This window comes from Prorops nasuta, unplaced genomic scaffold (assembly GCF_024137725.1).
Source record: "Prorops nasuta isolate Cenicafe-Biocafe unplaced genomic scaffold, Cenicafe_Pnas_1.2 PNAS00002, whole genome shotgun sequence".
Lineage (NCBI taxonomy): Eukaryota > Metazoa > Arthropoda > Insecta > Hymenoptera > Bethylidae > Prorops > Prorops nasuta.
The window spans coordinates 8683417-8711200 of NW_027116799.1; the positions used below are offsets into that span (position 1 = coordinate 8683417).

At 44.8% G+C, this 27784-nt stretch overlaps 1 protein-coding gene across 3 annotated transcripts in view; it reads right to left on the minus strand.

Annotated features, from left to right (window-relative positions):
• The window catches only part of LOC136774923 (zinc finger protein 608-like), a 122375-nt gene that overhangs the window by 60886 nt on the left and 33705 nt on the right, over positions 1 to 27784 (minus strand). For 2 of the 3 annotated variants that reach the window (XM_066729401.1, XM_066729404.1), the window contains exon 2: positions 27090 to 27225. The gene's annotated coding sequence lies outside the window, so the exon portion shown is untranslated. Of the gene's footprint in view, positions 1 to 21175; positions 21503 to 21571; positions 22421 to 27089; positions 27226 to 27784 lie in introns of those variants that run through there. The other variant, XM_066729398.1, reaches the window with a different exon arrangement.

The window sequence follows — 27784 nt, forward strand, 5'->3', positions numbered from 1 at the left end:
CAGTCTCATATAGTGTACTCGCCACACGTGTGTACCTACATATACATATCTACATCTATATACACGAATGATTCTAGATGACCAGCGAGAAAAACATTGCCAAAGCATCTCGTCGGTTGGATTTTTGGCATCGAGCCAACGACCAGTCGTGTATGGAGGAAGTCCTTTGGGTAGAGGTGAGAGAAGGTGTACGCACGACGATATAGTGCGTACGTGCGTGCGTGCGTGCATAGTATCATATATACGCGCGGCGGTGTTGTGCGCTCGTGGTGCGCGCTTGGCTCTAACGAGTTGAATAGATCGAGCACTCCGGAGCAGGCTCGGCTACAAATTGGTATTCCCACTTAGAGAGGAATTCGTGTCAGGGAACGATTAATTTTACCGGCGGCATTTTGGCGCGCGGCCAACAACCGGCTTCGAGACGGCTAACCGGTGCGAGAAGGAGCGATAGCCGCAGCCATTCTCCCATTGCGAACCTCTCTTCTCGTCCCTAGCTGTCCTTTATACGTATGTCTAACTATGCTATATACCTTTTATATATATATATATATATATATAGAGAGAGAGACTGTTACAGTAACTAACGAGCATCGATCAGCAGTCTGACTTCTCTCCTAATATATGCAAGCATCGACCGGTTGCCACACGTATACAGCAGAGTGCTTAGCGAGCTCAGTCACACGCATCCACACAAACAACCCTACACACTCTATACGTTATTTAACGCGATATATACACCAGCTACAAATTGGGTATACTCGCTATTAAGTTGAAAAATTGCAGAAACGGAGGCAAAATGGAATTGTCGATAATACCTGGCAGTCGTCGAGTTGCATTATTATTATAGTGAGTTTTCGGAATCGAACTCCCGCACGTGTTTATGTGTGTGTGTGTGTGTGTGTGTGGTGTTATAGGGCTTTGATCCGGGGCAACAATAGCGACGAATCGAGATGGCCCGGGCAGAGTAGAGAATATATATATATATATATATATATAGAGAGAGAGAGAGAGTACAGTGATAACATGGATGAATCGACGGTCGACGGGGCAGCACCCCGAGCAACCCTCTTGTTCACTCTGGACGAATATAGGCGTGCCGTTGACAGCTCGTTAAGCGCCTCTTTGATACCGCCCTCGGATCTGCGCAAACTGATTCATGGAAAGCCTCGACTAAAATTATACCGCGGCTCATGTTCCATAATTTATGCCAGTCGGTCCATTTGCTCTCTCTCTCTCTCTCTCTCTCTCCCTCTAGTTGTCAATTTAGCAGAAATCGATATTGACCATTGGAATTGCGCGTCGCGCGCTTTTGGCTTGGTCAAACGCGCGATAGAGACGAATTAATGCAAGTTGCGGTTTGTTGTTTGGATTCTGCGACGACCATCGGGCCGAAGCAGATGAATTATCAACCTGGGATTACGATTTAATTATATATGAAATTCATTAGAGCGAAGCGAGAGTCTTCGGAGGTCCTGTTGGCTCCTCCTGTATTATCCTTCGCGATTAGCGGGAGAGGAGGTCGACCCGAGGTTAACGATGCTCTCTTGTTATTTCCTTCTGCGAGGAGATCGCGTAACCGGTTTTTAAATGGGGCAAAGATTGCGATCTTAATTATCCCTTGTAGCTTCATTGCTAATATCGCATTGAGATTATCGTTATTAAAGGATTCGCGGGCTCCACGCGAAAGCTTTTGTTCCCGGCTAAATTACGGTGTCGTCGGCCAATAACGAAACAACTGATTCCCCTGTGCCTCGGTCACTATTATTCTCTCTATCTAGGAGAAAAAAGTGCCAAAGGACTCTCTATATATATATATATATATATATACAGCTGTACATGTAGCGATTTCACCGAAGCTAGACTATAATGGAGCGGGCTTTAATGCGGGGCCTTGAACCGTGGACCGACACTCTCGTGGAACCGCAAATAGAGGAGGGGGAGACCAAGAGTCGAAGATTGTTAAAGAGAGACGACGAGGATATAGCAAAGGGAAAGAGAATGTCTTGGTAGCAAAAAGCACAATTTGAATGAGTGGTGTGAAAAAGGACGAGATTGGGAGAAAAAGAGCGTGGGTCGATCGTAAACGAAGTATAGCAGAGAGAGGGGAATACAAATCTGTTTAAAGCGATATGTCTGATGAATAGGAGATACACACCACCTATCGTGGTCTTTATATCGATTTCTCCTGCCATCGGCACAGCAGCAGCATCCTCCGTCCTTTTTTTGCCTTTCACTGCATTCCGCTCTTTCATCTCCCATTTCCCTCTTTCGATAGCAATAATAAAAACTGCTCGTTTGCCATATGCCCGCAAGCTGGCCTCTCGCGTACAACACACATATTTATGGATTCTCGTTGCTTCATGGACACGAAACATCGCGACGAGCACGCACACACACACACACCCCGTGGTCGTTTCTACAATGCGGCAGATGTTGAACCCTCTCCCCTCCCTATCCACTGCACCTCACACACACACACACACACACATTGAGTTTTTCTCGTCGACTCTTCTCTACCGACGCCAGATAACGTTTGCCTACAGGATACAGCTAGACTATTAGCAGCCGCGCGATGACGGTCTTCGACCGCAGAGGGCTGCTGGCAAAACTCCACTTTATTTCTGTAACGAGTACTTAATGACGCGTTCCATCCACTCCCCCTTCTCCAGAATAAACAGGAAACGAATTGAATTTCCTATCCACTGGCAAATCGATCCTGACTAGAAACACCCGGGACACAGCCGTAATTCTCTTTCTCTCTCTCTCTCTCTCTCTCTCTCCGACAAACACACCTATAATTTAATTCGCCAGTTTTGCGTCAGCAGAGCGATTATATATTTTTAGCATCCAATCGATCGCTACTGCCAATGACGAATTCTAAATTAGTACAAGTTTGATTGGCCATTGAAAATACATTTTCCCGGTAATATTAGAGCTTGGTGCGATATTAATAATACAGAGAGAGAGAGAGAGAGAGAGAGAGAGAGAGAGAGAGAGAGAGAGAGAGAGAGATGATTATTTAACGTGACGAGGAGAAATAAATTTCACGAGTTAATCAGAGGCCGGATATGAATTTGGGGAGAATGCGCGCGCTTCGCTATATATACATACATATATAGATAGGGTAGAATAATAACGGCTTGGGATTGAATTGTTGAAATTACGTCAAGTTAATATTCCATTGCACTTGTCCGACGTGGCAGATGCGTGTTCCATGGCGCGTTGAATAATTGAAGGATTCCGGGGTAAAGGGGAAAGTGGGGAAAGGGGCAGAAGGGGAAGGGCGAAATACCCTTCTCCTTTTCAGACGAATTAATCTCGGGATTGTTCCAGCTCTTTTCTCTCCCGTTGGACTCGCTCGCTACAACATTAATACAATCCGTTGACTTTACAAACGTTGCCTTTATTATACTCTGCCACCAACACATGCCTCGTTCCTCCTCTCTAAACCACCTATGTACACATATACACGCGCTCTACTCGAACCCTGGCAACCGTAACAGTTAGCTTTTGTCAACTTATATTTATAGCCACTTTTTCCCCCTTTTTTTCCCAACGATTCTTTGCCATTCTAACGAAATCAAATACCGAATCAAGACCGACATCGTTCGTTATTCCGATCTCTCCGCTCGACTCGATAAAATTCAATAAATATTTATATACGTTATCCTTGGAGAAGCATATTTGATCCGTACACGTTTGACAAATTCCGATAGCACGATTCAATTGGAACGCGGCTTGATCTTCGAGCAGCAAATTGATCCAAATGAAATTCGTTGGCTCGCGAAACACGCGCGCGCGCCTCTCTGTATTTCAATTCCCGCTTGGCAAAGACCACGCTTATCTCCGCTTTAATCAATTTTCATCGAAACTCCAACCGAGACTCTTCGAAAAACTTCATTAATCCAGTATTTTTCTTTACAATCTTTTCTTCGGGTACAAAATTTTGTACAGAGTTGCGTTTCGGAATCGAGCCTGTTTCTATCATAGCAGTGCTATATATATACACTTAAGTTCATCGGATAAACCAACTAGAAAATCCTGTTCAACTTTGCGACTGTATAGAAGAGATACCAATTTTTGCTGAAAACCTATCGAAGCTGCGATCGAACGCCTATAGAAATGTCCCTGTACAAGAATCAAATTCCTATCTTTTGCACTCGAAAAATTAAAGAGAGAATGTTACGTCGACGACCTGCGTCATTTTATCCGGTGGACCCTGTACACCGTGCACGACAGAAAAGGATATTTACCGTGGGTAGCGTGCGAGCTGTTGAACGAGGTGGAACGACAAACTCACCGTCTTCGAACGGAGCCTCCAATCACGAGCCAGCTGTCACTGTCGCTGGAGCAAAAAACCACTCTGTATATATATATATAGTAAGACCACGGGGCATTCTGGCTCGGACCAATCTCCGAAGAATCCGCGAGACTGGTTCCGATCCATCCGGAGGCATTTTCCTGCGCGTGAGAATTCCAGTTGCCCGGGAAAAGGCGCAAAAGCTGCGGATGATAAGGACGCGAGGTGGAAGCGACACTCGGGGAGAGAAGAAAGCAATTCTCACGCGTTTAATATCCTCGCAATAATCAATTAAAGGGGATTCTTGACGGAAGTTGAGTTTCTCCGGGTAGGCCGAATGAGATTTATTAAAAGAAGGGGGTGGGGGGGGGGGGGGGCGAAGAAAATGTTGTAAGGAATTTAGCGAGTAATTTGTAAGAATCCCTGGTAATAGTATGCTTGGAGAATTTTCATAGGTCGATGTATAGTAAAAGCGGGGTTTATGCCTGGCTGGCCAGCCAGTGTACAGCGTAAAATGTACAGTGTGGTAGTCTAAGAACGGTGCGGCGGCGGCGTTACAGTCACAAATGAACGTCTTAGCCTTGAAATTGTAGTTCCACGGCATATAAGCTACGCGGCGAGCCGGTTTTGCCCGTATGGATGCCTTTCCGCTAGATAGATACATATATGTTTATGTATACACTACGTGTATACGCTACATGGACACAGGTATAGATATATAGACTATATATGTATGCATAGAGTACGGAGCTCTTACCCGCTCCCCTGCAACGTACTATTAACTCGTTAAACGCGTGACGAATGAATATATATATATATATATATATATATATATGTATGTATAGACTGCTGACAATAATTACGTTCATTGATATATCCGCTTTAATTTATTTTTACTATTTGCGTTCGATGCATAATATATCGTTGATCGACCAGTCTCGACTATCGCTCCGCACGAGAGTTATTTCTCCATTCAACCATCAGGTTTTACTACCTTTGTCAAAGTCTTTTTCCATCTCGTTCTATATGTGCATATACTATACAGTATTGCCTCGAAACTCGTTTCTACGCGTAATTCCCATTTACCGGAGTATCGTCTCTAATTTGATTATACACAGAGGAATTCTTTGTCATATCATCGTAATGTTTCATTGTAATGTTTATCCTGTAATAAGCACGCTCCCGCGAGACTAAATTAGACGGGGATTCTCGGCTGCTATTTTATGTTTCGTCGTACGTTTCATTTGGTAATTGTGCTTTTGTAAAAATTGCGTCGTAACGAGTAATGACGAAACTCCTCTGTACATTTATATATATATATATATATATAGAGAGAGAGAGAGAGAGAGAGAGAGAGAGAGAGGGAGACGACAAAGAAACCATTAAGTATCACGTTTGTTATTTTATCATCGTAGAATTCCAGCTCGCTCGTTTGATCGTTTAGCAGCAACAATTTCGCGCCAAGCTAAAATACTCGCAGGAATTCTTAGGTTACTCTTATTTTTAACGGCTAAAAACAAGGTTCTTCGCTGTTGCCGCTGAACATCTAAGAATCATCAGTATGGAGAATGATGGCTCTCAAATTCTTTGCAATAAATAATTATAACATTGAAAATTATATACTTTAAGAGAAGAAACATTCAGAAAAATATTTCTTCTCCATTAATCCTTAAAGTTGACTATCGGTGATAGGTCTATCCTTTAAAGTCTTTTCAACGTAGTTTTACTGAAGAAAAATTCTGGGAGTAAAAGAAAGTTTGGTCGCGAGCGATGGATAAAAGGAAGGAGGAGGTATAGGGGACGTACATGTATAGGTATAGTGGTCATTTGAGAGAGAATGGTCTGGGGCAGGTATGAGAGAAGGTTACAAGGAGAAGTAGGGGGTCGGTTGCAGGTACAGTCACAGCAATATTAGTGGTTAAGCACGCAGTGGTAGACGCGCGCAGCAAAGTTGTAGTGGTGAAATTGCTCCGGTAGCAATGAAAACGCTTGGCTCGCCCGCAGGATTACAGGTACATACCTATATACAACAGTATCCCTGATGGCTATGGGAGAATGAGGAGGGGGAGGGGTATGAGGAATATAAAAAGGAGGAAACCCGACGCGGTGAAATAACACGCCGAGAGTAGCCCCGAAGAAGGGCAAAAAGAGGAAGGAGAAGTTGGCATCGTGGTCCAGCAAGCACGGAGACCCCCATCACCCCCCCCCCCCCCATTCCTTCTACTCTTCTCCCACAGTTGACTGCAAAGCGATTTCTACAAACATCGCACTAATGCGTTACTGTTATAATACTCCTGGAAACTCGGGTGATTTTATATTATCCGACTGGTACGCGTGCGCGAGACGGCAGGGGGAGGCTCGCATTTACCGGACAACTACTGTTTTTAAAGCCACTATGCAAATTCTCACTAAAAGGAGAAACGCAGAAATGTTTACCAACCGAGCGAGCCAAGTTTCAACTGCGCGTGAATTTGTATTGCATGAATTTTATTAACGCTCGGACGTTCCCTGGCTCCATTATGGAGAGTGCAAAAAAAGACACGTGTTTAGTGGAGAACGCAGCAGACTGCTACTGTGCAAACTCTAATTTCGTAGATTTCACCTTTTCGCGTACCGTATAATGGAGGAGGAATTAGAAATAAGAAAGTAGAATGTTGATGATCGTTCTCGGTGGAAATGGCAGGTTTGCTGCGGGATATTACGGGATTCTCGAGCGTTATCGAGACTACTCTATATATATACATATATATATAGTATATAAGAATAATTGGATATAACGCCGTTGGATTGTTTTTCGCGAGTGGAGCGCGCGGGCGATCCACGCACCAACGAGTACCCACTGAAGAGTGACACCCTTTTCCCCGAGCGAGCGAAGGATTCCAAGGATCGAAATAGCTGAAAGCCGGCCGAAGCAGCAACGACGATGGTGTGGTCGTGGTGTGGTGGTGCTGAAAGAGGGACTCGACTCGTCTCTGGCAGCACGAGTGACGCTGACGAGTCGAGAGTTCCCAGGGCACTCGTGAAACTCGAATCGCAAACTCATTAGAAACCCTCGACAAAGCCCTGCAAACTCATTGCTATACGAGAGATGAAAAGCCCGGCTAAAAGCAGTTGCTCCAACAAATGGATTAGCTTGTACCTCCGGCTCCACTCCTAATGACCGATAGCCCCTTTTAAACCACTAATAAACTCAAATCTCACCGGTTCGCTTTCCAGCGATGAAACAATTACAAAGTTCGCTCAAGAGCCTAATAAAAATCTCCACTCTCCAAACCAATTTGCCACGGTATTCTATAAAAGCGTAGTAGGAACGACACTTTGAGGAGAAAGTAGAAGGAGTTAATTTAGCTGCTGTGGGATGAGTCCAGGGAAGAATGGATGGGAGAGATGTAGCTATAGTGAAAGAAGAAGGTGGAGAGGGGGGGGGGGGGGGAGAGAGGCAATCCTGTTACTGCGAGAGAAGAAAGGGGTCTACCTGGATGGAACTCGGTGCGATAGATAACGGCTACCTTCCCGGAAGGGCTAACCTCCTCTTTTTCATCCACCACATTCTTTTCTCTCGAAGAATCGAGCTAGATCTCTCCACTTTGCAACTCGCAAACATTCCTATACCTCATAGCTATATATGACTCACCTGCCTTGAGAAAAATTCGCAAATTCTATCAATTTTAACCAATTAATTTTCTAACGTTCTATACAGATCGGAAATAATCCACGAGTTGCAACTTACTGCCTCGAGTGTGCCAAATTCGAGAGTAAACTTGTCTCTTCAGATGTGCCTCGGAGATTGATACTTGGCGAGAAAAAGAAGCAAACGGACGAGGAGAGTAGAGTGAGTGGAGTAAAGTGTGTGGCAGCTCGAATGAAATTTGCACGATTCTCATCGTCATTCCAGCTGGACAAATTAGCCTGACACTCCTCTGTCAGGTAAATTATTCTTTCTGGTCGCGCGGCACACTTTGCCATGAATTTCCTCGGCTTGATTGACGCTCGCGAAATACAATGTACCGTTAGAACACAATAGGCTAACAATGAAAGCAGCGCTTTGAGACTGGAGAACGAATCATTTATGCATTCCGCGCCACGGCCGTGTGCGATCTTAGCCGGCCAAGTGCGCGTTCTTTGCCAATGTGCATCGAGAGTGCGCGTAGAATCAACTTGCTGCGTGAACGATGATAAATTACCCCGTGTAACCCCCCCCCCCCTCCCCCTCCTAAACTGTAAGCGTCGCACTCGAATAAATCTCAAGCAAAAAGCGCGAATGCTCGATACGTCGAATGGGAACGGCATTTATTGCACTCCTACCCCCCCCCCCCCTCCTTCTTCTCCGTTGAGAAACGAGAATATGATAAATATAGCTTATTGACGTATCATCGGTCCTGATTTGATAAGAGCTATCGGGAAGGAATGCAATTTTTCCCTCTTCTTTTTTTAATAAAATCAACAATAAAGCCCTGAGTTACGATAGTCTTTCTCTTTGCTCAACCTCCATTTAGCAGAGATAAATGTCAAGGGGAAAAAGTGCCAATTTTCTAGTTAACAATAAAGCTGATATATGTATATACCGCTGTCATTCTTCTTTATTTAACCTCCCGTAAAAACGCCAGTGGTGAATGTCAATTTTCATGCTGACTGTGGTTTTGAAAGACGCGCAATGACGGATATCCCCCCCCCCCCCCACTCTCTCTCTCTGCATTCATACACTATCTTTATTCTTCTCTATTTAACCTCAGCGCTCGTTGGTAGAGAAAGAGAGAGAGAGAGAGAGAGAGAGAGAGACGCTAATTTTTCAGAGGATCAACAATAACGCTGGAAGCTAAACAGTATACAGTCGCGTTCCATTTTTCTCTCCGTGTCAAAGGCTAGAAAAAAGTTGGACTCGCTGCTGCAAGTTCTTCGGGTATTGTTTACTTTAAGAACTACCATTGAAAGGGGAATGGTTGAAAAAACTGAAGAGGTTATACACACGCGCGAGTTCGCAGTAAGGAGAGAAAAATAAGGTGTTCGGAGCAAGAATTAATACATGTTTACGATGTGAAATATTGTGCAGAGGCGCGATGGGCAAACTTGCCAAGTCCACCTACGCACACCGGACAGCAGTCACTTGGAAATTTTACGAGTATCTTAAAATACATCTAAGTAAAGTCTGCCGTTAAATCGCGAGAGGCATCGTGACTTACAATATGCGCGATTACTCATTTACCTTTTTGCATATTTATGCTCGACCCGTGCGCGCTTGTTCGCGGATAAATAACGAGTCGAGCGCCCTGCGAAATTCCGCGGTTAATGTCATAATATCGGGAATTCAATGGACCTCGAAATTTCATCAATTTCTCCAGTGTACATTCGGAGTTTGGTTTATGCGAATGCAACTACGAGTACAGCAGACTCTAGTTTGAAATTTCTTCGAGATCACACAGCAGAGGGAAAATAATTTTTCTCCTGAGAAACACGTGGTGTTTCAATAATTACTTGTTATTACCGCTAGCAAATTTACATCGATCCACCGACTTCCTCTTAATTTATAAACTGACTAATTTCAAAGGGGCAGTCCAAGGCGAAGAAGAGCTATTGCTTCGAAACACGAGAACGTAATCAGATTTTAAAGTCCATTTAAACCGTTGCTCGTAACAATGTTGCTTTAATTAATTGCAATATAACGATTAGTTACGCGGAGTAATAAATAATTCAGCGAAGCGTGCGCACGCTCCTTCACTCGCGTGAATTTCAGTCGACTTGGAGGGATTTGCGTAATGGACGATAATATCATTTCTTTTTTTACCGCGGGTCCATTGGTTCGTTATCGCGATTGCAAACGGGGGACGAGGCAAGAAATTAAGTGGAAAAAGTCGAGAGGTCGAGGAATGACGAAAGCTGACGTGGGATCTAATTCAGGAAGATCGGTCGAGTATTTTGTGGCAAAAGAATAATTTGCGAATTCGCTGGCGAACGTGAGAATTTGTGGTGGGAAGGAAAGAAATTGGCAGTTTATTGGGATATATAGATTTAAGAAGCGTGGCGTGGTTCTTTATTAGCACAGTGGATTTGTGCGCGTTATCCGTGTATATAAATATTTATGGCTACTGGTCGTATAGTGGAAATCTGGCGAGCTGGAAAGGCAGGCAAGCACGGATGAGTTTGGATTCTCGCGAATTTCGCCGGATGCGAGGAATCAGGCTCGTTCGACGAACGCGAGCGCGCGAGGCAGCCTCGAGAGTTTTTACGATCTCGCCGGCAGAGCAGCGATCCTGGAATGTGTAAACGCGTACCGCGACTTTTTACAGTTGCCAGTTCAACGTAAATCACCCCGTCAATTGGCACCGCTGACGGACACGTTTTAAAGCGGGCGGCAGTGTTCCCCGGCTCCCGTTTCGTCATTCGCCAACCCTACACATTGCGACTCCCTCTGGAAAGCCCTATATATATATATATATATATATGAATATTCTGACTGATCGAGGCGAATTGCGCGAATTAGCGATGAAAATGTATACTTTCGCGCCCCGTCTCTCTCACCACGCTGTATGTACTATCTGTCAGGTATGTAACACCAGGATACAAGTGGAAGGGGGAGGGGCGTACCTGCCCGTTTCATTTATCATATTTTCAGTAGTAAAAGTCTTTTTATAACCGACAGTCGTTTACTACTTTGCCAGATTGATCGCCGCTCTGCCGCGAAACTCGCGCAGCAAGTTTTTGCAGAATCGCCAGGCAAGTCGAGGTATTTTCGCCTTATTAAGTTGTACGCTCGACCCGCGGAGCTCCTGAAAAATACACCAAAGTGCCTAATTATCTTGGCACCGATCGAACGCACGGGTTAATAAGACGGAAGCTCTTTGCCATTTCAGCATTTATATACATCTCCATGATTTTCTACGAACGAATCAACGTTACTATCTCTCTCTCTCTCTCTCTCTCTCTCTCTCTCTCTCTCTCTTTGTGCAGGGAAGCAACTAAAAAGCTCGGATTGCCGGTGGTTCTGTCAAAAAGTGGATCAAGCTTATAACGCGCGAGCCAGTGGCGAATTCCTCGCGTTCGAGTGCGTCGTGTTGGGTCGAGTTGGTTCGAAAAAACCAAGAAGAAGAAGAGTCCTGGCATTGTGCAAAGCAACAAGAGATACGAGCATTTCGGCGGACGAAAAACGAGCCTGTCACTCGCAATTAAAGTTTCTTGCAATCGAATTTAATTACTGCCAGTGATGAACCCGGGTTTTTGGAAAATTAAGAAAAAGAACAAAGAGGTTGAACTTTGAGAAGCTCCGCAAGGTGAGTGTCAATGACACCGAAGTTTGGGAGGAGAAGGAAAAAGCTAGAATAGACATGAATTTTTCTATTAGCCAGTTTGGAATAAAGGAGAAGAGTTGGAAGGAAGGGCAAGGGAGGGACGACGTGCGTCTCGAGGAAAGCTTGGGGCAGGTTCTGCCAGGCAGGAAAACTGCTATCTACTAGTGGATTCACGTGGCGTGGAAATGCGAGGTTGGATCTCTGCTTTTTCAAGCAAGACGAGTCTATAAAGGCGAACAGGAGGCAAACTGGCAGGAAGACGGATGGGACTCGGGCCAAGAGTAGCCGCAAGGCCGAGTAATGATCAGGGTTTCTCAACCGTGCCTCCCCAGCTTTCACGCACAGCAACTCTCGTCGCAACTCTGCATTATATATATATATATACGAGTACTACGTGGACACGTTAAGAGGATATATACCTGCGTGTTTGGCACGCGCACAAGCGCATATTCGATTTTTCTTCTTTTTCCTCTCTCTCTCTCTCTCTCTCTCTCTCTCTCTCTCTCTCTCTCTCTCTCTCTCTCTCTCTCTCTCTCTCCCACTCCGTTCTTCGTCATTATCTCACGCTAGATCGCCTCGTCACTCTCCCTCCCTTCCCCCTGCCGCACCACCAAATAGTCCCCGCGCGGCGCAGTGGTTCTCAACCCACGGATTCCTCGTTTCTTCCACAACGATATTCATAACCCCCCCCCCCCCTTCCATGCCAACCGACTCGAGCAACAACGACCAGAGCCCTCGCACGAAATTGAGAACCGGCGCGGGTGGCGCTGGTACAGGCCGATATAATTAGCGTATTTAACTCTGATTTATAATGACGCTGGAAACGCCTACTGTCCATGAGCCGTATCAACCCATAGAATATCCAAGTATACACACACCTATATATATATTCGTACACGAGCACTCGCCGTCGTTCGACTAATTCATAATTATCATTTCCAATTACAGACGCGTCTGCTGCCGGTTGGAGTGGGGAAAGGGGGAGGGGGAGGAGGGGGGGGGGGGGAATCTTGAGTATCCGTTAATCAAGAGAGCACACCTGTTATCCTCATCACGTGCATGTGTACAGTTACCTACTCCCAAAATTAATCGTACAACACGCAAATATCGATAAATCTCTTCAAACGATTATATCAACAATTATACTTCTTTCCAACGAACATATATATATATATATATATATATGTAAAATAAATAAATGTATGGAACAGAAATGCGAAATAAATTTACGAGCTCGAGTAAGAAAAAGTTGGAAAAGATATTTATTTCAAGAATTGTTCAGCGACGTTCGTTCGCTCGCTTAATTTTAAGAGTAACTGTGTACAAACGTAAATATATATATATATATATATATATATATGAAGTAATTCTGCGAGATTAGGGAAAAGAGGAGGAATTCTCAAGTGGGCCATTGGAAGGAAAATGTAATCGGGAGGATATACATAGCGTTGAGAAAAAAATAGCCGTGGGAAGACGAACAAAAGCGGAAGTAGACTCTACTGTCCTGATTTGACGATTCGTCTCGCGTTTATCAAGTTAATGCGACAGCTGAAAGTGCAATATGCGTCGTAGGTTGGCAATTTAGCGAGTTACTCGTAATTTATAGCCTGAAAATTATATTGTTCGATAAAAGCAGTAGCGCGAGTACGTGTACGATCGGTAATTAAAAATTAATCGCTGCGACTTTGGTCCGATCAAATTGACGCTTAATAGTTTAACGAGCGACTGGAAACGCAGGATTTTCTTCGAGCGAATTAAGCCGGGGGATTCCTCGTTAATAACGCGTGCGCGGCGCGTATTGCCGGGCTTATCCATTATATGGCGTCGGTATCCGACGATTATGGTCCTATTGCGGCAGGATCGACTTGCTCGATCAATCACTTTTCAATACTCCCTCCCCCCCCCCTTCCCCCCATAACCGCCTTCTTCTTTAACGTCGAGGAGGCCGCCGCCTCGCGGCTTCTCTCCTCCGGAGCATAAGTGAACGTAAGTGAGCCATTAGTGCGATTGCCGCTCGTAAGGGGGGAAGGGGGAGGGGGGAGGGAAAAAAGGAAAGCAAGAGATAAAAAAAAAAACGTGTATGATCTCGACGATGGTGTTACAAAGTACGGGCAATCTTCGTCGAGTCTCCAGATCCCTCTTTAAACTGCCATAAAACTGCCACTTATCATTGATCATACGTCGGGACGTATTACAATTAAAATCGAGGAACATTGATCAAGCGATTTGTGGTGGTAATGCAGCAGCGATAAAATGAAATAGTGCTGTGGTGTGTGTGTGTGTGTATATATGGCGACTTTCAGAGAGAGAGAGAGAGACATTAATCATCGTAAGAATTAATGTTTACGCAAAGTGAAAGGATTTCTCGTTGCTGTATAAAAAGTAGGTTGGAAAAAATGGAGTGGTTCGTGTAAAGGGTATGAGTACACACACGTACACACGTATAGAAGAGAGGACTCTGACAGGTCGAATCGATGAGCTCCAATTGACCAGAAGGAACAAAACGCGCGGTTTGTCGTGGCTGGTTCCTGGGTGCGTGCGTGGGTAAAAAGTATTCCAGTCGATGGGAGCTAGAGAATAAAGAGGAGGGGGGGGGGGGGGGGGGGATTCTAGCAAAGGAATGACGCGTGGCACGGGTGACAAACGACGTTTACAAAAGTCGTGAGGCATGCACGGTCGAGCTGCTCCGAGTAAATACACTCGACTATACGCGTAACCGCCGAACTAACGGTCGACTTGCCCTCTCTTCATTTATCTCACTTCCGTCCCTGGAAAGACCCCTCGATTCTCTCCTGCGTAAACTCTTAATCGTCACGTGCTTGGAAAACGGAAACGTCCGACAACATCCCGTGGAAATAATACAATTGGAATTATGGAGGGGGGGGGGGGGGGAGTAAACAAAGCAAGGAACTTAACGTATCGGGCTATACGCGTACCGCATATTACATAATACATACACGTTTGAATGTCCAAAGGGTGCTACGCTGCGAGCCGATAGAATTTACAGAGACGCTGGACGCTCGCATCTGGGCGATAAACAGTTTTTTTGTCCTGGAAGTTGATCGGAGCGATAAGGAGAGAGATGAGAGTCGCATTAAATGCATTTTCAAGGCTCGACGATAAGATCGAGACGAGTTAACAAGGCGAAATCCGTTTTTAGATATACAATGAGAGAGGTTAAGAGTGGCTGAAGGAGGGGGAGAGGATGAAAACGGTTAAATGAGCTAAATAATGGATCGGCTTTTAATTAATGGCCGCATCTTAGGGGCGCGGGCCGCGGTGAATAAAAGAGAAGGAGAAGAAGAAGAAGAAAGGGCGAGCGTTGTGTCGCTGAGTAAATATGGCAGGGAGTGTTATGATGGCATCAAGCGAGTGTATAGTCAAGGTTGGTTCATCATTCATGGAGAAGAGCGAGAACGTCCACACTTCCCGCTCGATAACGTAGCCAGCTGATAAAATCGAGACTCGACCGAGCATCGCAATCGGCTTTGCAGTCTCTGCGATAAATTCTTATTCCTCTCTCTCTTTCTCTCGTGAGCAGACAGCGTGCAAAATGTGCACTATCTGCTCGGCGATTCCACCTTATCACGCACGACCAATCGTCCAATGCTGAAACACGTCTCTCTCTCTCTCTCTCTCTCTCTCTCTCTCTCTCTCTCTCTCTCGCTCTCGCTCTCGCTCGCTCGCTCGCTCACACGAATCCTCGGTAGAAAGGTAATCCCATCGCGAGAACGATGTAAATGCGTTACTGTATCCCCCCCCCCCCCCTCTCTTCCATCTCCAGTAAAAAAGTACAAATTCGACTATATTATTACCGAGTTCTTTCTTACCGATCGAACATCGTCTCGCGCGAGAACCATTTATTCAGCCCGCAAGACGATAATGCTCAGTTTGTGTAATTAATTTAATGAAAATATTTACTATACACCGTTTGATCGTTTTATGCTCGGTTTCGCGTCTTGATTTAACGCTGGTAATTGTGTAAATACGTATCGGTACTCTGCGATGATATCGCTCTCTTACATAACCGGTTGGTAAAAAAGTGAGAAAGAGATTATGCAGTGATATATAGATTGAAAATACGAGTAGCTTCGCGAGTAAAATATATGAAGAGGAAAGAAAGGAGAGGAGAGTGTAATATATAAATAAAACTAAGAGAGAGAGAGAGAGAGAGAGAGAGAGAGAGGAATAAACGAGATGACTCTATCTACGGCGGTTTTGTTGATCGATTTAAGACGACGGGCAAACATTTATATTGTAGATCCAAATAGTGGCTGGATCAAGGTGTTATCTGCGGAGCTAGCAAAGTGTCAACAAAACATCGCTTTAATGGACTTTAAGCTCGCGCAGATGTGTGAGAAACGTACGAGTGGCAGACCTACACACACTTACATACCAATTAAGAAATTTTTGCGCTTTATCGGCGAAGCCGATAAAGAAGGATCGATCCTTCTAACCGATTGGCCCGAAGAGAGCGCGCTTTATCGCAATTCCATGAATTGGAAGCTCCACTCGCTCTTCTCTTTTAATTATTCAGCCATCTCTCTTGGTTTCTATATCTGCTTCTCGAGCGTGTATTTCAGCGTAAATACGCTAATGACGCGCTATCGAGTCCACTTTCCTAATGAAAGAAACATTACCAGTCAAGGTGTACAGTCGGTAGCAAAGATTCGCCGATCGATTCGCGCGAAGAGAGTGTGAAAAAGAGGTTCGCCAGCGAACAAAAGTTGTTGGGAAACTTGCGAGGCGTTGGCTCGGGCGAGATAAGAAACGGTATACGAGTGTCGATTCTGGGAAAACGATCAAATAGATTCGAGGATTAACGATGAGGAAGCTATGATAATGCTCGTGCAGCAGAGAGAAATAGTTAAAGTTTTTCCGAAGAAAGTGAGAGAGAGAGAGAGAGAGAGAGAAGTGTGGAAAAGAGTGAAAAGATTGCTCGTTGAATGGATGAAAGTTTGTTTGTTTGGAGATTGGCTCTGAACGTTGCAGTTGTTTCCAGTAACTGTACGTGGACTCGGCTATCGACTCGGGACGGTTCCTTGGAACTTTGCAACTGCCATATATATATATATATATATACACGCGTTCGCTATCTAGCCATGCCAATCACTCCGAATGGCGAATAAGTTGCTCGGTGTATTACCCAAGCGTGCTCGAATAGCCATGACGTCACAAGGCACCTCAAACTTTTCAGCATTTCCACCACAATGGAGAACGCGCAAGGCGCTTGTCTCGAGTGGAAATAATAAAACAGGCTCGGGAGAGCGAAAGAAAAATGCTGGCAAACGGGACGCGACATTGGAGAATTTTTAATAGCTTTCCGATAAGACGACCTGCAGGAATCATGCGCGATCGGGCCATAAATTCGAGACTCATCGTCGAATAATCCCACGATGATCGGCACGCAATAAAATCAGAGACTTCTCCCCCTCGCCCTTCCTCGATTACGCAACGCGCTCGACGATTGAATAATTTCAAGATGACTCGATTAAAAGGAATAATTTGTAGGCTCAACAATCAAACGTTCGCTGTGCTACGCTACGAGTTACGTTGATGTAGGAAACCGGGCGAGTGCCGTAATACGTAACGGCTAAGCTTCGCTTTTATATATATATTAAGAGAGAGAGAGAGAGAGAGAGAGAAACAAGCTTGTTCCTGATTATAGGTTTTCGAGTTTGATGCATGGCTCTGTGTAGCTCTCTGGCAATTTGGCAAGTGGTATGGATGGACTTGGAGGAGGAAGAGAGGGGGTGAGGGGGGGTCTCCTGAGTAAATGCAGGAGTAGTAATGCAAGTCCCTTCGATGTGGCGAGCTTTTGGCTCGTAATGGCGAGACGAGCCCTTTGTACGAATTAGGGCCATAGGTACGTATAATAAATACATAGACGAGTATTATACCATGGTACATACACGCGGTAGAGTATCACTAGGCCGAATATAATATAATGGAAGCCAGCCACTCTCCATGCTTTTACCGGATGACGACGATCAGCCTCGGACCGTCGAAATTGAGCTTGCGAGAGTCTCGGTAGCCTCCGGTGGCCGTCTCTCGTTAAACTCGAACCTTTCAATCATACACATATATGTGTAGTAGAGAAAGCAAAACTCTCGGAAAGCAGTGAAATATGTGCTTCGATTCCTGGTATCTCCAAGGTTAATAAGGAGCAAAGCTCGAATGAAAAATTTGCAAAAGCTCGTTATATATATAGAAAGAAAGTAGAAAAAGGGCGCGTGGAAAGCAGCAGCAGCGAGAGATTCCACGCTGCTGTCTCGCATACGAGAAGTCGTTAAAAGGAACGATAACTCGTTACGTAAACGTCAAGTTAGTGGGACAATGTTTGCGACAGGTGGCGCACATTAATTGCATAAATTATCGTACTTGATCCAAGGCACTCTGCTCGCGGCGAATTATTCTCTCGACTCGACCGATTTATTTCCCTTTTGCCTCTGGATCTACGCTCTCCTTGCACTCGTCTCGCTCGTACTTGTACGTCAGACGGCGAGACTCTTACTCGGACAATTGCCCTCGCTTGTCTTTGAAAATTGCCAATTTGCATATCTCCGAAAGGAGAACTCGATTCCGTCTCGCGTTATACGTGTAAACATACCATATGTATATATATATATATATATATGCGACAAACAATCGGATTTCTCTTTCCTCGAGGGTTAACAGTTTTTTCAAACGTGTCGAATTTATCGCGATTGGAATAAAAATGGGCTTTCGTGCAACGTCCAGTAGAAATAGGGACCGTGCTTGCATGTGTATGAGAGAGAAGCTTACGAAAAATTGCTAATGTTACCGTTGGATGACGCGAATAATACGCTTACGCGTTACTACACATTTTCACAGTAATCTTATTACTGTATCAGTACACGGCACTCATTCATATTGCCAGATTGCAGGATCGCGAAGCCAGTTAAGAGAAGAAGAATCATTCCAGAGGTCCATTTTATCGTACAAAAATAAATTCTTCGCAAATTCTCTCATGGTAGGAGAAAACGTCTCTAGAGTTCTATCGAAAAGTTTAAGAAAGATTACTCGTGTTTACAGTTTTTCATCAAGAGAGTTCCTCGACCGTTATAAAAGAATTCTGTGTTTACAGAGAGTGAGAGTGAAGAAAGAATGTACGATGTATAGAAGAGACGAAACGCTATAGTTGCACGTAGGCATATGCGCAAGAGTAGAGATTCCGAGGTTGGTTGATGCGAGCTCGCGTGCTCCGGTGCGCGGCTGGCAAGCAAATGTATACGACAGAGCCCCACACACGTCCATCTTACATACATATGTAGGAGGAGAAGAGCAGAGTGGAGCATCGAAGAAAGTTAATAAGCCGTGTGCGTGGATCGTTGAAATTATGAATGATCGTCGTTCTCTCGATATCGGAACGGTTATTACCAGGGTAAATTGGTTCGTTAAAAAAGCGTTAAAGTTAACGAAGGAGGAAGATGGGTGTGAAGGGATTTGGGAAGCGGCGCGATCCATTTGTTGCTCGCGCAATGGCCGCCAATTGCTCGTAAAGTGTGAAACGGTATATTAGAAATCGTTAAAGCGTACCTGGCGACGGAACTGCGGCTTCCGTGCAAGGTGCGCCACCGCACCGCGTCGTGTCTATTCGGCGTTACAAACCATCTCTCTCTCTCTCTCTCTCTCTCTCTCTCTCTCTCCGGTACACGTAAAACACACATACAACGGCTCATTACTGTTCACAGGAAAGAACAAATGATAGAGGAGTTGTCATTGAATTAAAGAGTCATTGAGAGAGAGAGAGAGAGAGAGAGAGAGAGAGAGAGATATTGCGTTTATAGGATGTTCCTGGGATATCCACGGTACATTTACGGTAGGTACGTATATGTACGAGTGTCTTTGGGATGATGCACGGTTTGGAAGGATATTATTGTACAATTACGAAGGCGCTTAATATTCGCACAAATGGCGATTTCACGTTCTCGTAAAGTACACCTGGAAGGCTCGTTAAAGTCTGGCCAAGATAGAAAAGGTGCCAATGTATCGAGGCCGGCGCGTTTATGTAGAGTCGTTGTAAATGCCGTTTCCAGATACTCGTAAAGACTGCTTAACAAATCATTGGAGAGTGAACACGAACGCTTGACGAGGTAAGTGTATACCAGAGGGTAAAAGGATTATTAGCCAATGGAAAGATGCAAAATGGTTGGATGCCTGGAAATGGCTGCTCTCTCTCTCTCTCTCTCTCTCTCTCTCTCCCTCATAGTTATTTCCTTCTATTGGCCGATCGTCGTCGTCGAGAAGAGCGTTCACTAGTTGGAAACTCGTCATATCTGGCCAATGTCGAGCCATCAAAATGGCTGACAGCCCGCAATGAATCATTATTCTCCTCCATCAAACATATATATATATATATAAACTCGGTAGGTTGCGAAGCGCATTGGAAAATCATTTTTCCAGCGAGTTGCTCGATACGAGGGTATAAGGCAATCACAGAATCTCCAAAATTCAACAAGGTTCTCGTGCACCGCTAAAAAAGAAAGAGTAAGGATTTGCTTGAATTTCTTTTTCGCCTACACACGACAGCCTCTTTTTTTTCATGCTCCCTCTCCCTCTCTCCCTCTCTCTCTCTCTCTCTCTCTCTCTCTTCCTCTCCGTCCAATTGAGACATGCAGCCGTGAAAACACGCATGCTAGCGTGATACTCGCAATCACAGTCGTCCATGAAAATTCCCTCAATGTGTATCCGCACTTATACACACCCTAAATACACACATTCCCCACCGTAGTACGTGCGCGATACTGCGGAAATATTCAATGATAAGCTGGAAAAGCCTACTGCGCGAGAAGAAAGTCACGAAAAAGCTCGATAAGCCTGGCGATTTTCGTTCAATAGGAGCAATATCTCCGAGGTACAAACTACACTGGTGAAACGTTGGAGAGAGTGTGCAACGATAAATCTAGTATAACATTAAACAAGACTAGAAACCATTATTGTTATATATATACATAACAGAGAGAAATTGTCGGGTTTCGCTCTACGTTTGTTTTATTTCAATGTTTGTTCTAGATTAATTTTTATCACTGGCTTTTATCACACTTGACGTGAGTCAGTCAAGAAACTCAAACATTTTACTGCGAGCATTTAAAATGACTTTAAAAGAATTATTAGTCGTTTCTCGGGAAGAGAGTTAGATGGCTGAGAGGAAGGGGGGGGGGGGGGCGCGGTGTGCTAGAAGCGGTAGGCGGAAACATTCGTCGAGACCGCCGGTCAGGAAAGGGACCCTTTTGTTTTGCTCGACCGACGGTGTACAATTTCATTCGGCATAGGGATCGTTTTTAATCGTCTGGCGACGCGTCCATTTTCCCACGATGTCTTCTTCTTCATCTATATATATATGTGTGTGTGTGTATGTGCGTAAGGACAATTGCCAAAGCATAATAACGAGAGGATAAAATTGATATTAGTGGCGATCGGGTTGCTCGATGATAGACCGCGTGATGCGCGTTCGTGTTTTGGAGAATGGTTGGAGAAAAGTGAAAAAGGTGGAAGGTGGGAGAGGGGGGGGGGGGGGGGGTTGAGGATAGGGTCTCTGGTAAGAGTCGTCAGCACGTAGTCACAATACCTCGTGCAGGTCGATAAATAATCCGGGGCTCGCTGGCTGCCGAGTCTCTGCTCACACGCACAGAGCTCTCGCGTGTGCTGGCACATATGTATGCGTGAGGAGGGTACGCGCTCGTGTCGGCGCCGGACGATGCGGATGCGCGTGCTCGCGCGCGCACGCGCGCTCCTATCCTTTGTCCCACGCGGTAATCCAATGTCTGCCGATGCTGCTGCTGCTGCTACGTCGTCCGTGTATACTCCTTCCTTCCTCCTCTCTGTTATATCGCTACTGTATCGCTATATCGGCCTGGCGCTGCTCCGCCGAGAGCCCAACAACAGCCAAACTCAACTATAATATATATATATATATATATCCCACCGTGGCACACCACTCCTCAATAACACTCGATATTCTCACCAATTTCTCATTATCGTCGCACACTCAACCTCCCAGAGCAGCTGAATCACGCACACTTTTCAACGATACGCACTCTCATGGACGTCGATGTTAATTTTTCAGAGAGGACTCACACACGCGTATCCAGCAGTTGCACGATACAGCAATTTTACGCCAGGGGTTTGCGTGGTTGCGGCCTCACAACTCGACCAGCACACACGCATACGCACTCTGCGGAATCATAGCACAAGAAGCACATTGAAGAGAGACGATAAATGCACGCACGCACGCACGCACACACACAGAGCCTCACATGTACACAGACACATGCATATATACACGGAGAGGGACCAGTGCGCGCGCTCGCGCCTCGCTAGAGGCTTTCGTCGTCGGGTAGAAATGGAATGGGAGAGAAAGAGAGAAAGAGAGAAAGAGAGAGAGAGAGAGTGAAAAAGAGAGGGAAGGAAGAGACTGGAAAGGGAACACCACTGCCTTTGGATTTCGAAGGTCGTCCAAAGGGACACCAGAGAGGATTTTCTTGCGGTGGTTACCGGCTAAAGAGAGGCAACGAATCAAAATGGAGCACCGCCAGAGGGCTTTCGGCTCCGCTCGACTCGACTCGGCTCTCCTCGAGCAACCAGATTTTTCGACGAACCGGTCGAAAAGGACGCTAGAAGGAGTATCTCCGATTGGAGCACCGCTGCTGGTTTCTTCCTCGATAAATCACGATACTTTTGAACAATTGTTTAAAACACTTGGGAGCACAGAGTCGCGCGAGGTTCTCCTGGATTTCACCAGGCAGAGCCGGTAAAAAGCGTCCGGTGCCAAACGTACAGTCGTTTCTCGTATCCTTTGGGTGCCTCGCGTCGCACCGGCTCGAGCGCTTAGCGCTTACTGAGCTCATTTTTGCCCCCACTGCCACTCCCCGACGCTTCCCCCACCACTCGCACCAAACAGCGACGCTACTGCCGCTCTATTCCCAAACTAATACCACCAAGCCAGCCAGCCAGCCATCAGCAGCCTGCTGCTGCTGCCTGGCTGCCTGCCTGCTTGCTTGCTTGACTGGCCTCTCTCTCTCTCTCTCTCTCTCTCTCTCTCTCTCTCGGAGACAAAATTCTTGCCCAGGCTTTTTTCTCTCGGCTCTTCTCAAACCACTAGCAAAATGTCGTCGTCTTTTCGTCACACGAGTCTACCTTCGTATTCTCTCCTAATACGCGTCCTGACCACTCCCTCTCTCCGTTCCTCTTCCTCGTCTCTCCTTTTATATATATATATATACACTCAAAGCTCTACTCGCCACGTCTTTCTCTCTACCTCTCCTTTTCGTGTACCTGCAAACGACCCCCTCCCCCCTCCCCCCTCCTCTCCATCGCCTCATCCCCCTCTCACTCCAAATGCTTACCAACTGTCGCTGTTGTGACGCAGTAAACCTCGACTGTTTGCACGAGGAAAATACCAACGAGTAAAAGAAAACTGCATTTTCCTCAATAACGAAAGTCAATGGAGCTCTGATCAATGAAGAAAATTACATGCTCGAATAGCTATAATTAACCGAGACAGTTTTAGCAGCTAGAATCGTATATAGGACCAAAGAATTAATCAATTCCGAGAAAACGCTTAACGCTGGGTTTTCCGGCTTATTGGATTAGGAAAATTTAGCAGTTAGCCGAAGGAAGCATAATTAAAGGTTCGGTGTGGGAAAAATGGAAATAATCGGTCGTCGACTCGGTTGCCTTGAAACGCATCCAAGTACGAAATGTCGGCACGAACTTCAATTCCGTTAATCTTGCTAATAGATATTCAAGATTAGACTCCGAGAATGTACATGTATAACTATAAATCTCATTGATTCTTCGCGACTGGAATTATCGAATGATCGATTAATTAATGCGTTCCAATGTGTTTGGCTGGAAGGATCGATTGCACGCCATTTCGCATTTTTACGTTTTTCGCTGGTATAGCTTGCGATTCAATTGTGCGGTAAAAGCTTAAAAATGCGGTTATCGATTATTGCACAGCGGTACGAATAATGGAAAAGCATTTATCGGCCCATCAGGTATATATAGGGATAGGGGTTGAACAAAAAAATCCTCTCTCTCTCTCTCTCTCTCTCTCTCTCTCTCTTCGTTTACGAAAAATATGTCGATAAAAGTGAGATTGAAAAACTAAGATTGGTTCGGATAAAGTTGGCTTGTGTGGCAGAGTCGCGGTGGAGTTTAAATTGGTGAAAGGTTGCTGACTGGCTGCAGGGACGCGCGTATATTAATTTACACAGAAGCAAGTTTTCCATCAAGTTTCCTGGCGCTCCGTGTGCTTCCTGTGTAGGTGTGCTCTCCACCCTGCCCCTTTCCCCCTCTCCCTCCCTTTGCTCACTTAACCGAGAGAAGCCTGACATAATCTCATTGTCTCTCAATCGTCGCAGTGGCGCTCACTGCACCCGGGTCACGGCTATATTTCCCTTCGCGAATCGACCGGTCCCTCCCCCCCCCCCCTCCCCCTCGATCCTCATCCTCCCGCAGCACTCGAGAATCGCGCACTGCTGATTCAGCCAGTCTTTTTCCACTTTGGCAAAGATCAATTTTTAGAAAATCGGGTTATCGAGCCACTCGACTATATACCGCGCGCGCCTCTCCTCTCCCACCCACCACGTATTTACCGTGTGTGTCGCGTCATCCTCGCTCCGATCCAGCGAAATTCATTCTTTAAAATCAAACGATTCGTACGCTGTAGAAATACTAATGCGAATCGTTCGACTGGTTTTCCCTCTCGGTCATTATTACACTGGTGGTAGCACTGTTTATCCATAGACACGATGCTCTATCGGGGGTCTCCAACGAGAGACGCAGTAATGACTGGGCGAGGGAAGTAGTGACAGGGTTGGATTTATTGCGATCAGTGGGCGAATGTCATTCCCCGTGCACTCTCCGCTAACTGTAATTTCAATATCTTCCATTGCGGCTGCGACGTATAGCGCAGAGGTTATGTACGTTCGATTCCCGATACGTCAGCCGAGTATCCAGCTGGCGTGGGCGTTTTAACAGCGTGGCCGCGCGCGATTATATGGGGAAAAAAGCGCGAGTTAGCATTTAACGGCTGCATTCGTTAGGAAGACTCGCGCTGGCTCTTCCATGCAGATGTATCGATCGTTTGCTCGGCTACAAACTCTCTGGGTTAACTCGCATGTAGCTCTTACGTGGAACAGCAAAATGCCAAATCACACTTTTACCGCTTCTCATCATCGCCGTCCGTCCATTCTATATAGATATTCCCCAGTGCGAGCTTTTTCAATTAGATTACGAGCCAACTGTTCCATCCAATCGACCAATCTATATGTATCATATACGTACACAGGTATATAATACCTGTGTCGATTTCGTTATCGGAATCTCGTTTATGGTCGACGAATCTAACGAGTCTAGGATAGTTTACGCTGATCGATAAGTCATGGGGATATAATGGCGAATAAATTCCCGATGCCGAGCGAACAGCGCGCGATCCCGTGCTTATCCGTTCGGTTTAAAGTGCCGTTCGAAAAATGGCATCGCTCCGCAAAGAAATTTTCACGTCCCGACGTAAACGAGTGCGAGTATTATGTGCTCCTATATATATACCTAAGTGGGGGGAGACGTGAAAGTTCGTAGTTGACGCACGTATATCCGGTAGCTGAAAAATAACCTGGCCACACTGGCCGATACCCACTGCGGTGTGATACGAGCAACGAGAGAGAGAGAGAGAGAGCGAAGAAAAATTACTCCGTTCAAAGGGAGTTTCGAGAAAAAGAAAATAAAGGTTTAAAAAATATAAGAGTATAAAGACTGCGGGTCTGATGATTAATTTGGTGCAATTAGGAGGAAATGGTAATGAGGGTGGGTAAGGGTTTGAATATTAATTAACGGTTCGCTTAGGGTGAGATATGGTAAAGAACGAGGGAGAGTGAGATGCAGTATATACATATATATATATATACACTACAGTATATAAGAAGGGTATTTGTGAATCACGCATAACGGTATACATAGACCCTATCCTCCTCCTCTCTCTCTCTCTCTCTCTCTCTCTCTCTCTCTCTTGAAACACAGGTTACTCGGGTTACCCTCTTGCAGGATCGGCCCATTGGGGTGTATCGGGGATTTCGGGTCGTCACCGTAGGGGCCGCACAAAAGAATCGGCATTGGCACAAATTCAACGCTACGCGCCCCGACAATTACCCATTAAAGGTGCATATAGAACACCTGGGGAATCGATGCCGCCGGCGGTTTCCGCACTTCAACGACATTATTCAAGTCTGTCGAAATCGCTAGGTAAATATATCGCGCGCTCGTTCATTCACCAATCTCTCGACGCTCCAGCAATTCCCCGTTCCTCCTCCAAACCACCGGCGCCAACTTACGCTCTTCTACTATTATTTATAAACGAATTTACAAGCGTCCGCCGTTCCAACGCGTATATATATACTCAAACGTAGAATTCCTACGCGCTAATCCCTCAACAATTACTATATATATTAAATTTGACCGAACGAGCAACTACGTGCAATTACTCGTCCATTTCGTCCTGTTCTATATATATATATATATATATATATATAGGTACACCGTGTCACGCGTGGGTTTTTACAAAGGCGGTTCAAAGTCAATGTGAGGATACATTTTCATGAAATTCTAGGAAATCTATCTATAATGACGTGTTTATTATATATTTAGTACGCGTCGCGAACCCGCTCGTCAAAAATAACTTTATAATCTATACAGACAAGAATTAGAGTTAATAAACTGTTTAATGAATTAAAATAAGAATAGAGAGGAAGGATTACCGTTTTATAATATTTTAGTATACCAAAACGATTTTACAAAGAACTTGGAGGCACGTTTTACCGGAAGAACCTTTATAATCGCAAAGACCCAATGTTTTCTTGTATTAGAATTAGTTTATTTATAACATGTACGAGTGACTAAAATTATTATTATTATACCTATGTGTCTATAGAAGCTTCTGAATATTGACGGTATATTTGACGTTAAACAAGTCAATATTTCGACATTGCAATACAAGCATTGCCTCTCGTAATTTCAAAATGTGGTTATTCAATGTCATTGCATACAACAAGCAACCGACAAGGAACGTTTTTGTGTTACTATTTTTTTGTTTGTTCGAAACTTTAAATTCTGCTACCGCAAAAATATATACTTGCCCAACATTTGGATTTCACTCATTTTTCTAATTGGAATATTTTATTTTATTATAATATTTATGCTATAGAGGATTTATGTACTTGCTTCATTTTTTTACAGTTGAAGCTTGTTTTTTGTGGGATTTGACGTTATACAAATCAATGTATTTCGAAACTTTAAAACATTTAAAAATGCATCATAGCTATAATTACTACTTCAGCTAACTCCATTCAGAAGTTGATACAATATATATATATAGCAGGAAGGATATAATTGGCAGGATTTTTGGGTATAGTCAGGTGCCGAGCGTGGAAACGGGAGTCTTGATTTATATCAGTGCAACAACATCTGTTGTAGGATATACGTACCGTACCTTCCGTCGGATTAATTATCCATGATTATGTGGCGTAATCGCGATCTTCCACGACAAACACCTGATTCGTGCTGTCCTGGTGCCGTTGCTGCTTTGGTGTCTCGTTCAGCCACAGGCGTGGTTGAAGCAACCTGAAAGCATTAAATTCCCTCCTAAGTGCAATTGTACTATCGTGCCAGATGTGCTCTCGAGGATTAAAGCACATTACTATACGAAATTCATTCCACATACGCCTAATCGTTTCCGAGTCCTCTCCAATAAACTGAAATCATTAAAATTCTGAACCAGAAAGGGAACTTGCCAGACCAGTGCAGTGGTGCATCATCCAAAAAGGGCAAGACATCAAATAAATTCGTTTCTCATTGACAACCAACAAGATTTTTATCACCCAGATACTCAACTCGATAAACTCAATCGTTACACAAACTTTGATCATTTAACGTCACACGTGTTCTTTCGCTGGATTAATCCAAGACATTGTTATAAATTGACAGATTTATGTATATTCGTTACGATTACCAATAATTGTAATTTGCTATGGATAATTAATATATTTGATGAGTAGTATAGAGAGAACGAAGATCTCGGTGGAAGATTAGTTTTGGGAAAGCTATATCCCCGCGTTACGTTAATTCGTAAGGGATAAGCTCCGTTCGGGGCGAATGTATGCTCGGGGAGAAATATATGTGA